The sequence below is a fragment of the Papilio machaon genome, chromosome 3, assembly GCF_912999745.1.
Source record: "Papilio machaon chromosome 3, ilPapMach1.1, whole genome shotgun sequence".
Classification (NCBI taxonomy): Eukaryota; Metazoa; Arthropoda; class Insecta; order Lepidoptera; family Papilionidae; genus Papilio; species Papilio machaon.
In genome coordinates, this window is record NC_059988.1 from 2,339,998 (window position 1) to 2,351,689 (window position 11,692).

The window sequence follows — 11,692 nt, forward strand, 5'->3', positions numbered from 1 at the left end:
GATGAGAACCAAGAATAAACATTAAGATTAAAAAAAACAAAACACATCAAAGTCAGTAATTGTGTTCTGCCTTCATAATGTGTTCGAAAAACTTAAGAATATTCAATAAATTATACATAAATTTTCTCTAATTATTAACAATACGTGATAAAAAAATGTTATTCACAAATTATTTATTTACATATTATATAACTTACGGGTCAAACTAAATTAATATGCCCTTTTTTACACGTAGTTAATTATAATAATCAGGCAAATTTTATAAGAAACGTTTACGAAGCCAACTTACACGAGTTGTCTTTTTTCACCTTATTCTAAACAATAGACTCATGTCCTTGTCAAATATAGCCGTTTAAATTAAATTTACAAAAAATCAGCATATAAATTAATTACAAAGAGAATAATAATTAAGTAAGGTAGAAGTTTTTTTTTTACATTTAAATAATCTATTTAAAGAAACAAACGATGTTATCTAAATTGATATCATTTTTAAAATAAAACAAAATTAAACTTAATTATAACACCCGAGGTATAAATGAATCTTATTACTTTTTGTCTAATTTTTTTCCACTTAAAATAAAATAATTTCAAAGAGTAATCTACAAATTTTAAGCCAGTGCCAGAACCAGTTTGCTATATTATGAAAAAATATTCAAAGATATTTCGTTTTAACTTAGTACTTAGCAAACAAAACGCTCTAAAACTGATAAAGAATTTAGAGAACATTCAACCATATCGCGTGTAACAAAGATTTGTTAAAGGTGAACGTCCATCATATCGCATGAAGTATAATTTTCCTGTCTGTTAACATTTTTCTGTAATTTTTTATTCATATACTATGTTTTTGAACAAATTTGAACTTTGAAAAATCACTCTTAAGAACATATTTATATATAGAATGTATTAAACACTTTATAAAATAGATTAACAAAATCGTGATTTAATAAGACTAACAAATTTTAGGTTACAACTTAATATATCGTACAAATGGAATCCTAATCAATCGAGGAAATTATTTAAACTGATAAATAAAGCACTAACGAAATATATACCGAGAAGATATATTTTTTCTATTTATTTGTACAAAAAAAAGCCATCTGTTTGTGAAATCTAAAACCCTTTTGTGGTCGAAACCCACGGACTTTTCGGAGAAAGGTCCGCGCAATTTTTTTGCAAGATTCTCATGTAATAAAAAATGCATTATGTCTGTTTGTTCATGAGCGGATCTCATAGAAAACTTTCACCGGGGTAGCTGCATAGTGTAACAATTTTTTTCTTAGGCTAAAAAATAATTACCTGATCTATAAAGGAAGAGGTAGTGGGAATATTTGGAGCAATTTATGCTATTTGAATATTCCTTTGTTGTTTGGTACAATGTTTAGAGGACAACTCATGATTTATAATGTTTTGTAGAAACAAAACTAATTAAATAAAAGAAACGGTGAGGCTTAGTTTTCTTTTACAGAACAATAAGTTGTTGGTAAGTTAACAGTGTCCTTGAAAGAAAATTAACTTGATTAAAATTGGTTTAGAATAACTGTACTTAAAGCCTTGAGTTTGATGATTTCAAAACAATTGCAAAGAATGGTTCGTTTCAAACGCACTTGATATTTGACTTTAGAAACCAAGATACAAAATTACTGTAATAATTACATGAAATAAAAAGTTATTGTCAAAAAATTATAGTATTTATTCGGGTCGGATTATTAGATGAACATTTCGAATTTATTGCAGCTTTTATCATTGACACTTTATCGTTTGTCAGTGACATGCATATTGCAGACAGATGTTACAATCAATAAGCAGCCACTCTTTTCACCATCGAAATATGTACGCAACTTTTCAATCAACCCGTCTGGTAAACGCACCTTTGGTCAGAAAGGTAAGAGTACCAGTAATCGGCGACTCAAAAAATACACATTTCAAATTTTCGTTTCAAAAATTAATTTTCTGATTAATATTAGCTTATAACAACGTCATTCGACATCTTAATTAGGTAACAGTGAATAATAAAAAGTAATGAGGTTACTATAATTAATCTTCAGGGAATTATCCCGAATTCATATTAAGCATTTGTCCAATAACTAAGTATCGAAGTTAATTGTGTAATATTGTAATTAATTAGATACATTTTATTTGAATTGCAATGTTTTACACGACATTAACTGGTGCGTTTACCCCACATAAAATATAGAGCACCTTTTGATGAAAGTAAATAGCATTCAGAGAAAGATTCTTGTCAAATAATCGCCTGCGCAAGTGTTGCGGTGCATAATGGAAGGGAGAAAAAAAAAGGATGAGTGGAAAGGATTGGCACAAATGGTTTTTAAGGGATCTATTGTAATTGAATGCCTTGTGTGATATTAAGTTTGCAAGGTGTTTTAACATGGAGTTACACGTAGACAACTTCAGAAAGTATGTATACTTAATTTTTTTTTTAATTTTGAATCTTATCGAAACTATTTCAATTTATTATGACAGATACCTACATAGGTACCTACACAGGAAATAGTTATTTTTGTCTGGGTCAAAAACATAAATGTCATGCATCCTTACAAAACATGAAAACAGACATAGATGAGTGCCCAAACACTTAAAAATTATACAAACATTCAAAACCGATCCCTAATCAAACCTTGTTAAAGTAGAATTTTAGAAATCCTCCAGAGTTGAAGACGAAACACTTAAATCAATAACAACTTGTAACTACAGAACACTCGAAAAGTGTGAAATCTTGTATACTGCAGTGATAAAAACTCTTTGGTGTCCACGTGCGCGCGCAGGTGTGCGCCTAATGAGGAAGGTCCCACGGGACGCGAACTCTGAACCGCCAGGCATTTCCTGAAGGACAAACCTTTTCGTCTAATTAGTTGTGGAAACAACGTCTCTAAACGCTTAGGGAATCGGAAGTTTTCATATCTAACGAACTACTTTACTTGTGTGATCTAGAAAGTTCAAAGAAAAAGCACACACAATCATTAATATTAATTATTATTAGTGATTGTGTGTGCTATTTCTTCAATAAAACTTCATATAGTAAAAAAATCTTAATGTCTAAATATCCTAATTGTGTTAATAACAATATATACCTATAAATCACTTCTAACGTCTTGATAGGTCTAAGGAAGTCGTAGAAGTTTAATTTTTCTGTAATTTTTTACATCACCGGATAAAATCATCAATGTTTTCTTACCATAGCAGAGAAATCGTAAATCAAGTCAAGTTTTAATATGGGAACTATCGGGAAGTTCCGGCATGGAGCGGGCCCTCCCCGGGGTCAAATAAGTCATAGGATCGGTTACCACTTGGCGTATTCCCAAAACAATCATAATATTATCCGAACAACATAACTTTTCGTGCGAATATTTCTAAGTAACGTTCCAGATTCGAAGGCAAAGTTCTTCAGTAATTCAAAGTTTTACACTAATCGTATTTTTTAATAAAGAGAATCTCTTGTAAGTTAGTGAATCGTTAAATGTATACTGCAAAAATATATTCTTTCCAAAGATAGAAAAAAAAATTGTCGATGTTCGATCAAAAATTTTATTGTGCATCCTATGCGGTTTGAGTCCTAAACGACGTGTTTAGGATGCTTTATATAAAATTCCTAGCGTAGTTCATGCAACACATTGGAATTTTATAAAGAAATAGGCCAATTTATTAGACATACAAACGAAATATGTACATATGTAATTACCAAACCAACTAAGTACAAATGTATTAACAATTACGAGTACACACATTCATTTAAGGAAAGGAAAATTTAAATTGACATTTTAAGTTTTGAAACAAGTAAACCATAGTCGAAAAAAAAATGTTCAAAAAAGGCCGAAAAACGTTTGAAATACGAAACGCACCGATTTTATGTTTAAAATTCAGCGACAAAAAGGTCCAATCGACGCCTCCCGTTCGCCGCGACATGCCAGAAACAACATTCTCGATGATTTATGAAGCAAATTAACGAGAATATATCCTCATTCCTGAACATCATTTCCTGCTAGAGCAAACTCGCATTGGACCCGAAGAAGTCACGAAAAAATACAGCCAAAAATTTCAGACGATTTCAACCGATACAACTAATGCGAAAAGCAAAAAAAAAGTTCGTTGTAACCTTTTTGTGAATAAACATACGATACCTACATTACGATCTTATTAATTCAGTTCAGAATTAGAAATAAATTTATCTGTATTACTCACTTTTACCAAGAAGGGTGTTTTTTTTTCAGAAATCAATCAGCATTTAAATTATAGCAACCTCTTGGTGACGTTGTTGCAAACTCATTTAAGTTTTTAGTTTTTAATGTTTTTTTTTTAAGGAAATATTTCAGACATTTGTAGTGAAAATGATTGAGAAAGATGATATTTTATAATCTTTGTATTTTTCATTAGATTTATACACAAATTGTACGCATATATGGCCTATAAATAAGTTATTATGTAGTCGCGTAAAAAATGTTTAAGGCAGCAGTAACTATTTCCAAAATGCCAATGCGTCTAATTTATTAATTTAACTGCGAAGTGAAGGATCACTCGTATTCGACATCCGCATACCGTTCAGCTCGTGTTACAATATTTTTTATCGCCTGGTGAAAAAATTGTGAGGATAAAAAGTTTGCTACATGCGGCGCGCGGTGGAAACAAGTGCGTCGGCTAAACAGACGCCTGATAGCTTACAACAAAGATTAAGAACTAAGACTTGACAAACGATAATTTTTTTAAATCTTTACATCCACACTTAAATTGAAAGAGATATTTTTATAACATTGGACACTAGCAGTTGCCCGCGACTTCGTCCTTCTGGAATTAAAAAAATAGCCTATATCACCCAGGGATAGTATAGCTTCTTAACAGTAAAATAATTTTTCACATCGGTTCAGTAGTTTCAAGTAAATAAAGAAACAATCAAATCTTTCATCTTTATTTAAGCATTTTCTAAGTTCTATGTATAATAAAAATTCAGTCAGTATTAATTAGTAAGTGGCTTATGCTTTACAATACATTAGTATGATACTGAGAAGTTACCATTTTTGTTTCTAATTCTAAAAGATAGCTAAAGTGCTCGTGTAAAAACAGCTTTGATAAAATCTGTAATATCACTGCCATTATATTTTTTGACTTCGCAAATCGTAAAGGGGACATATGTATAGTGAGCCGATGATGAACACGCTAAGTCCCAAACTAGCTTGTGTCAATGAAACGTCTTGTCTACATTCCTTATCATAATCTTTGCCAAACTTAAGTCGTTCATTAGACGGGTCGTTCGTCTTCATTGCATGTGACGGAGATAGTTTACTGTTCAAATTAATGTTTCGAACGAACTTCAAAAACTTTGTTTCGAACTAAAATAACGATAAATCTGTTCGATGCTTCTTTTTAAACCTTTCAGGAAGAGTCCTTTATGTATTCAAAATAATGAAATCCAAAATGTTTTATATCTGTTTCAACATCACATTAATGTATTTATTTTGATTTTACAAGTTGGTTCCCAGAAATATGGCAACTTTATATTATTAGGCAATGTCCATACCTAAAATCCTTTAAACTCTTCAGTTTTTACTGTTCTGCAAGAGAATCCAGTAGTTTCCTTACCTTTAAATACATTTTCATTTGTAATTAGATGCCATAAACATGTAATTTTTTTTAATTTTCATTGAACGTAGACGAGGAATTTTGTCGCAAAGACGCGCAAGTTGAGCGTGAAAAGTTCTGTGCGCGTCAGCTGACGAGGGTGTTCGCCTTGTTGACAAACCACGTCTGCGAGTCGACGTCGGCGCTTTAAGTGCTGTCTGCTACATCTTTTAAACTTCTTTTAGACATTTTTTTTTCTCGGAAACATTTCCATTTTGACTTCTTAAAGTGAAATTGACTTTTAGTAGTCTTTGTTTAAGAGTAAAAAATGAAAATATTTTCTCCCATCTTTTAAACTCTCGATAAACGAAACGAAACGATCTTCACTTAAATTGACCATAAGTTTACTTAATTGTATCATTCCAAATTTTTGAAAACATAAACGTCGCTTATTGGCATTTAAAAAATATATCACTGTGTCTATGGTTTAGCAAAAATTGGCGCAATTAATGACAAAAGAGGTCCTTTTTTATCTGGCATCTGCAACCGGACACTCGCCTCGGGCCGATAACGCACCACAATGACTACTGGCAACATAAATCTCCTTCCACTGAATTTACAACGATTTTACCAATTGTTTTTTTTATCGTCCACCCTCACATCATGACTCTATTGTATGTAAAAGTGTGATTTTTTTCCGGTCATTTTAAGGTCCTTTGTAAAAAGATGTGTACCAAATGATCCCCCTTTTTACTTAATGGCCTACAGCTGAAGCGGTGTTTTTGTCATTTATGCATGCTTCTTATATTAAGAAAGTGGACATTTCAACGGTCACATGTGGTATCTAGAAATAAGGAAATACAAACTAACTAAACATGACACCTAATATATATAGAAATTTCAAATTACTATCTTATACATCAAGACTGTGCGGCATCAAGGTCTTTGTTCTTCGTAATCAAACTACAATTTTCTGTCTTCCTTCTTCCTTTAAATTAGTTACACGTAGTTTGCAGTCGATTATATCGTCAAATAATTAATACAAAATCCAATAATAGGTTCAAAATATATATCTAGTAGGTATCTTTCTGTCGTGTCTCATCTATTCATGTTTGTCGTAAAAGTGTGATGGTATTTGAAAATTTACCTACTTACATAAAACGTCAACGTACGTAGAAGTCGTAAAATTAGAGCAACAGCTTTGGTGGTCTGTTGTGGTCAGTTGATTAAATATGTTGTAAAATTGTCTAACACAATTCCCGGAGTCCCGCAGGTGGCACAGGAATCAAGATAACGCGCGCTCCTCCTACCGACCTACGATTACCGTCTGCTTTGACAAATGGAGATTAATAAGTGTGAAAAACAATCAATTCTTATTTTAAAATTGGAACACACTATTTAAAAACTAAATTGTTGCCATAATGAAAAGCTGTAGGTATCTAGCAGCGTGACCGATTTCTTACACAAAGGTAGTTAAGGAATTATATTCACTGCCCACTTAGGATCGAATATCGTACAGCAAACTATGAAAATAAGGGCTACAATTTAGCACATTTATTTGATACTATAACAAGTTATCGATCTAATTACATTGTGATCATTGAGAAAGATTCTACGGTCCCTTTGACTATCACTTATCCTGGTTTGACTGTAACAATGTTGGCTGTAAGTCTCTACAATAGCTGATTGAATTTGCACCTTTAATCGTTAGGTATATAAAGCCTAATCTTACAGGTGTAATGAGCCTTTAGAGCAGGGACAGAGCACACTATTTTGGACAAGTGGCCAAATTATCTACTTTTAAGATCAATTATTGTTATTATTATTATTTTTCATCCTGACATAGGTCAATAGAAGAAGACAGGGTGAGAATTAGCAATGCTTTTAGTTCGACCCCTTTAGGAATAGCTGCTTTAGAGCCTTATCTGGTAGGCAGACCATCTTCGCCTTACTATGTCCGCTCATACATTTCACATCTTAACGAGCTTTTTGACATAATATAAATACTAATATTATAAATGGGAATGATTAGATGGATTAGTTAATTTAATGCCGCGCAGACGGAGACGCGGGTTTATAGCTAGTATCAATATAAATACATAAACAACAACACTTAAAAGTAAAGCTAAAATTATCATATCTATCGAATCTCAACTTCCCCACACCGCTATTGTAATTTGTAATTCGTTATCGAAAACTAAAATCAAATTTCTATTGTGTCCATACTGGCTGGCATGTTAACAAAAACTTGATTCAATTAGCTCTGCACCCGCATTTAGTCTATATTTTATATAATCTGTAATTATATATAAAGACAGAGAATTGAGATAACGCTTAACAAATAATAAATAAAATTTTTGCATGGCGTGAGAAATCTACATAAATCTAGATAAAAACTGGTGCGCCGACCTTACATGAATAAGGACAAGGAAATAGTGAGAACTAGATACAGCCTGACTTTTTATTTCAATTCTAGTGGATCAACACAATATTATCCTAATCTAAGTATGATTAGATTGTTTTACAGTAAGTTTTCACTGCCGTTATACCTAGACAAAAACATATCCTTATCTCTGTTTTTAATTACATTAAGAGGGCTGATAGTGTCTTTTATAGATGTATTTCTATAGTGAAAACTCTCAAAAACAAATCTGTAAGCATTATGTTATAAGTAAGTAGATACAAATGAAAAAAGGAAAAATAGAGTATTGCCAGGTGCAGCTACCAATCTCCATTTTAACAGGTGTAACTTTAATAAACATTTTTTGTGTGTAGCAATGTTCTCTACCCATATGTCACTCGTGCGCCGCGCACCAACCGACGCAGAAGGGCGTAAGGCGTTCGAAATTCAAACAGCAGCTGAACAGACGCAGAAATAAATAAGCGGCCATGACACGCGCCGCTCACCCTCCCTTTTATAATTATTTCATTTTATTTTTAAATTGTTTTTTCTACTCCACAAGGATTCCCCTCTTTATTCTCTCCATTTCAAAACAATGCGCTCCCCTAACACCTAATGGCTGCTTTCGGGCGTGCGTTGTTTTAAATTGGATACGGGCGTATAATAATAAATTGACGGTTTTAGCCCGGCTTAGAGCGCTTGACTGATGCTAATTAAATTGAAGCCCATCCTTTTCAATATTATATACTCATTATGTAATATTTGTATATGTATAATAGCTTTCGTCTGCGACTTCTTCCACGAGGAATAAATAAAAACTTAATTACAAGCCTATATGTTCATTCATACTATGATCTACATCTATGTTAAATTTCAGCGAGATCCATCGAGCCATTCTGGAGATACCTTCTAACAAACATCTATCAATCCATCCATCGAAACATTCGCATTCATATTAGTAGGACTTCGGCAATACAACATTTTACATTATTATCATTAATCACAATTATATTTAGTTTATCTTATACTAGCTTTTACCCGCAACTCAGTCGGCACGGAATAAAAAAAAATGCACACAAGATAAAGAAGTTCCTATGTCCGTCTCCTAGTTCTAAGCTACCTCCCCATCAATTTTCAGCTAAATCAGTTAGACCGATCTTGAGTTATAAATAGTGTAACTAACACGACTTTCTTTTATATATGACTAGCTTTTTCCCGCGACTCCGTCCGCGCGGAATAAAAAGTAGAAAACGGAGTAAAAATTATCCTATGTCCGTTTCCTGGTTCTAAGCTACCTGCCCACCAATTTTCAGTCAAATCGATTCAGCCGTTCTTGAGTTATAAATAGTGTAACTAACACGACTTTCTTTTATATATATATATAGATATGTATATATCTTATATGACGTATCTTATCTAATATCTTGTATTAAAAGAAAACCTTAAGTTATATAAAGTTAAGTTCAGGCTACAACAGTGTAAGAGTATGTACAAATTGCATTAAATCAACTAAATAATAGGCCAAATAATTTTTATTGACAAATTCTTTAAAAAGTTTATATTACTGTAAAAAACTATCAAGTATTCATAGTTCTTTACTGCATACACTTTTCACGTTATACAATTACAATTCAATGCAGTCCAGGGCCCATTTTAGCAGTGCCATACAAACGACTGTATTTCGTTAGAAATTATTCAAGGAAAATTTAATTGTAGTTTATTTAAGCAAGTATTTTGTAGATTTCTATCAATTCATATTTTTGTCGCTATATGAACAATCACCTATGTATTTATTAACCGTCGGAAGCTGTAACCAGAGTCGGTAAAGCAGGTAAACATTACAATATCTAGAAATTCGATCTCTACGTAGGGGCGACACGCGACAGCACCAAAATAGCGGCCGCAGAATGTCGTATATTGACAAATCTTACGGCCTCGCTGCGCCAACACACCGTGTGTATTATGAGAATCCGAACTAACTCCGACAATATATCAATCCCGCTCCCCATACGGAAGGGGAGTCGAGTCTATTTTAAATATTCTTCCCTCTATGGTTTTATATTTTTTCCTTGAGTATTTTTACGACAACGTCCAGAATACAACGGCCCCTCGATCGATGCACTTTTTTCTTCGCGACACATATTGTTACGTAGAAGGAGGGGGTACGGTGTGTCATTTTAAAATGGTGATTGTTTAATAATAAGTTGCAGCCGTCGCCACGTACGACAGCGCGTGCGTGTTTTCATATTTGAATGGAGAACGTGCGATCGTCGCACGCGTCTTTTACTTTTTTATTGGGGGCTCGTCAGCCAATCAGAGTTGTGCTGTTAAAAATTGGGGAGGTTTTTTATCGCGACTATAAACAGTAAAGCATATGTACATTTCTATGTGAGTTTTTTTTAGCTGAGAGGCGTGTCCTCTGTCGATATTTATCTCTGAAATTGAAAGAAGTTCTGATAAGTCTGTGTACATAAATTATTATTTATTTTATGGATACATTTTTCCAAATGTTATATCCTTACACTTGTAAAGTTTCACCATCATCATGTTAGCCACATATCGCCCACAACAGTGCATAGTCATCCCCCAAAGATCGCCTCTATGATCGGTTCTGTGCTCTCTTCATCCAGGTTACTCATTAAACCTTGACCAGATCATCGGTCCATGGTAGGGGTGCCTATCCACACTGAGTCGTCCTGTCCGTAGTCGCCATTCCATAATTTTTTGGACCCATTGGTTTATGAAATACTAATATTGAACAAAAAAAGATATGAAGTAATCATTTTCTTTAGAGCTACAATACAATCCTGACAATATCCAAAGAAAAATCAATCGAGAACAGGCGAACTTATATTATTTTTCCTAATCCCGTTATTTTCCGGGAATGGCAAATACGACTTATGGATAATTGATTTCCAAATATCAAGTTACCGAAGCAGTGCGTTTGTTTGTCAGTGCACAACGAAAGGAAAACGATATGTTTTGACTATGTATTTGCTCAGTTAATGTATTCAATCAAAAATTTGAATCTGTATTCACACTTCTAAAAATAGCAAGTACTGAATTTGAAAGAATAGAATTTTTAATTATTACTCATATATATTTTTATGTCAGTATGCTATTAAGTCTGTCACAAAACGAATACGTCAAATAACATCGTAAATTATATACGGTCGCGGTAGTAACAGAGTCCGCATCAAAAATAAATCAACGTAGGACATTTTCGTCGGCCGTAAAAATATCGCAAAGCTCTTACAGCGGGCGTTGGGAGGGCGGGGGCGGCCCGGTCGCCATGGCAACCGTCGACCCTCCGAGGGGAAAAAACGGGTAAAAATTCCGGGAGCGAATGGACGCTGATTTTTTATGGCATCGTACATTTTTTCCTCAGCGCGCCGCGACGCTGAGCGTCTTGGGGCAGCTCCATGTGTGCGTACATGTTATATACAGTATGTTTCAACTACCGCTAATGTCCCTTTAAAAATTTTGAACAATCTTCATAACATTACTAACATTTGTACCTAAATATAGCACAACTTTTATATTATGACAATGATCGTTTATTAAAAAAAATTCAAAAAACACGTAATAAAAATCAATTCTTTAGCTTAGTGTTCGCAACGTAAATAAAATAATAAATTACATATTAAGCTGCATATTTGTATGTTTACAGGGCTATTCTTGAATTTATTAACAATTTTAGGTCGGAAAAAAAATAAAATGAAG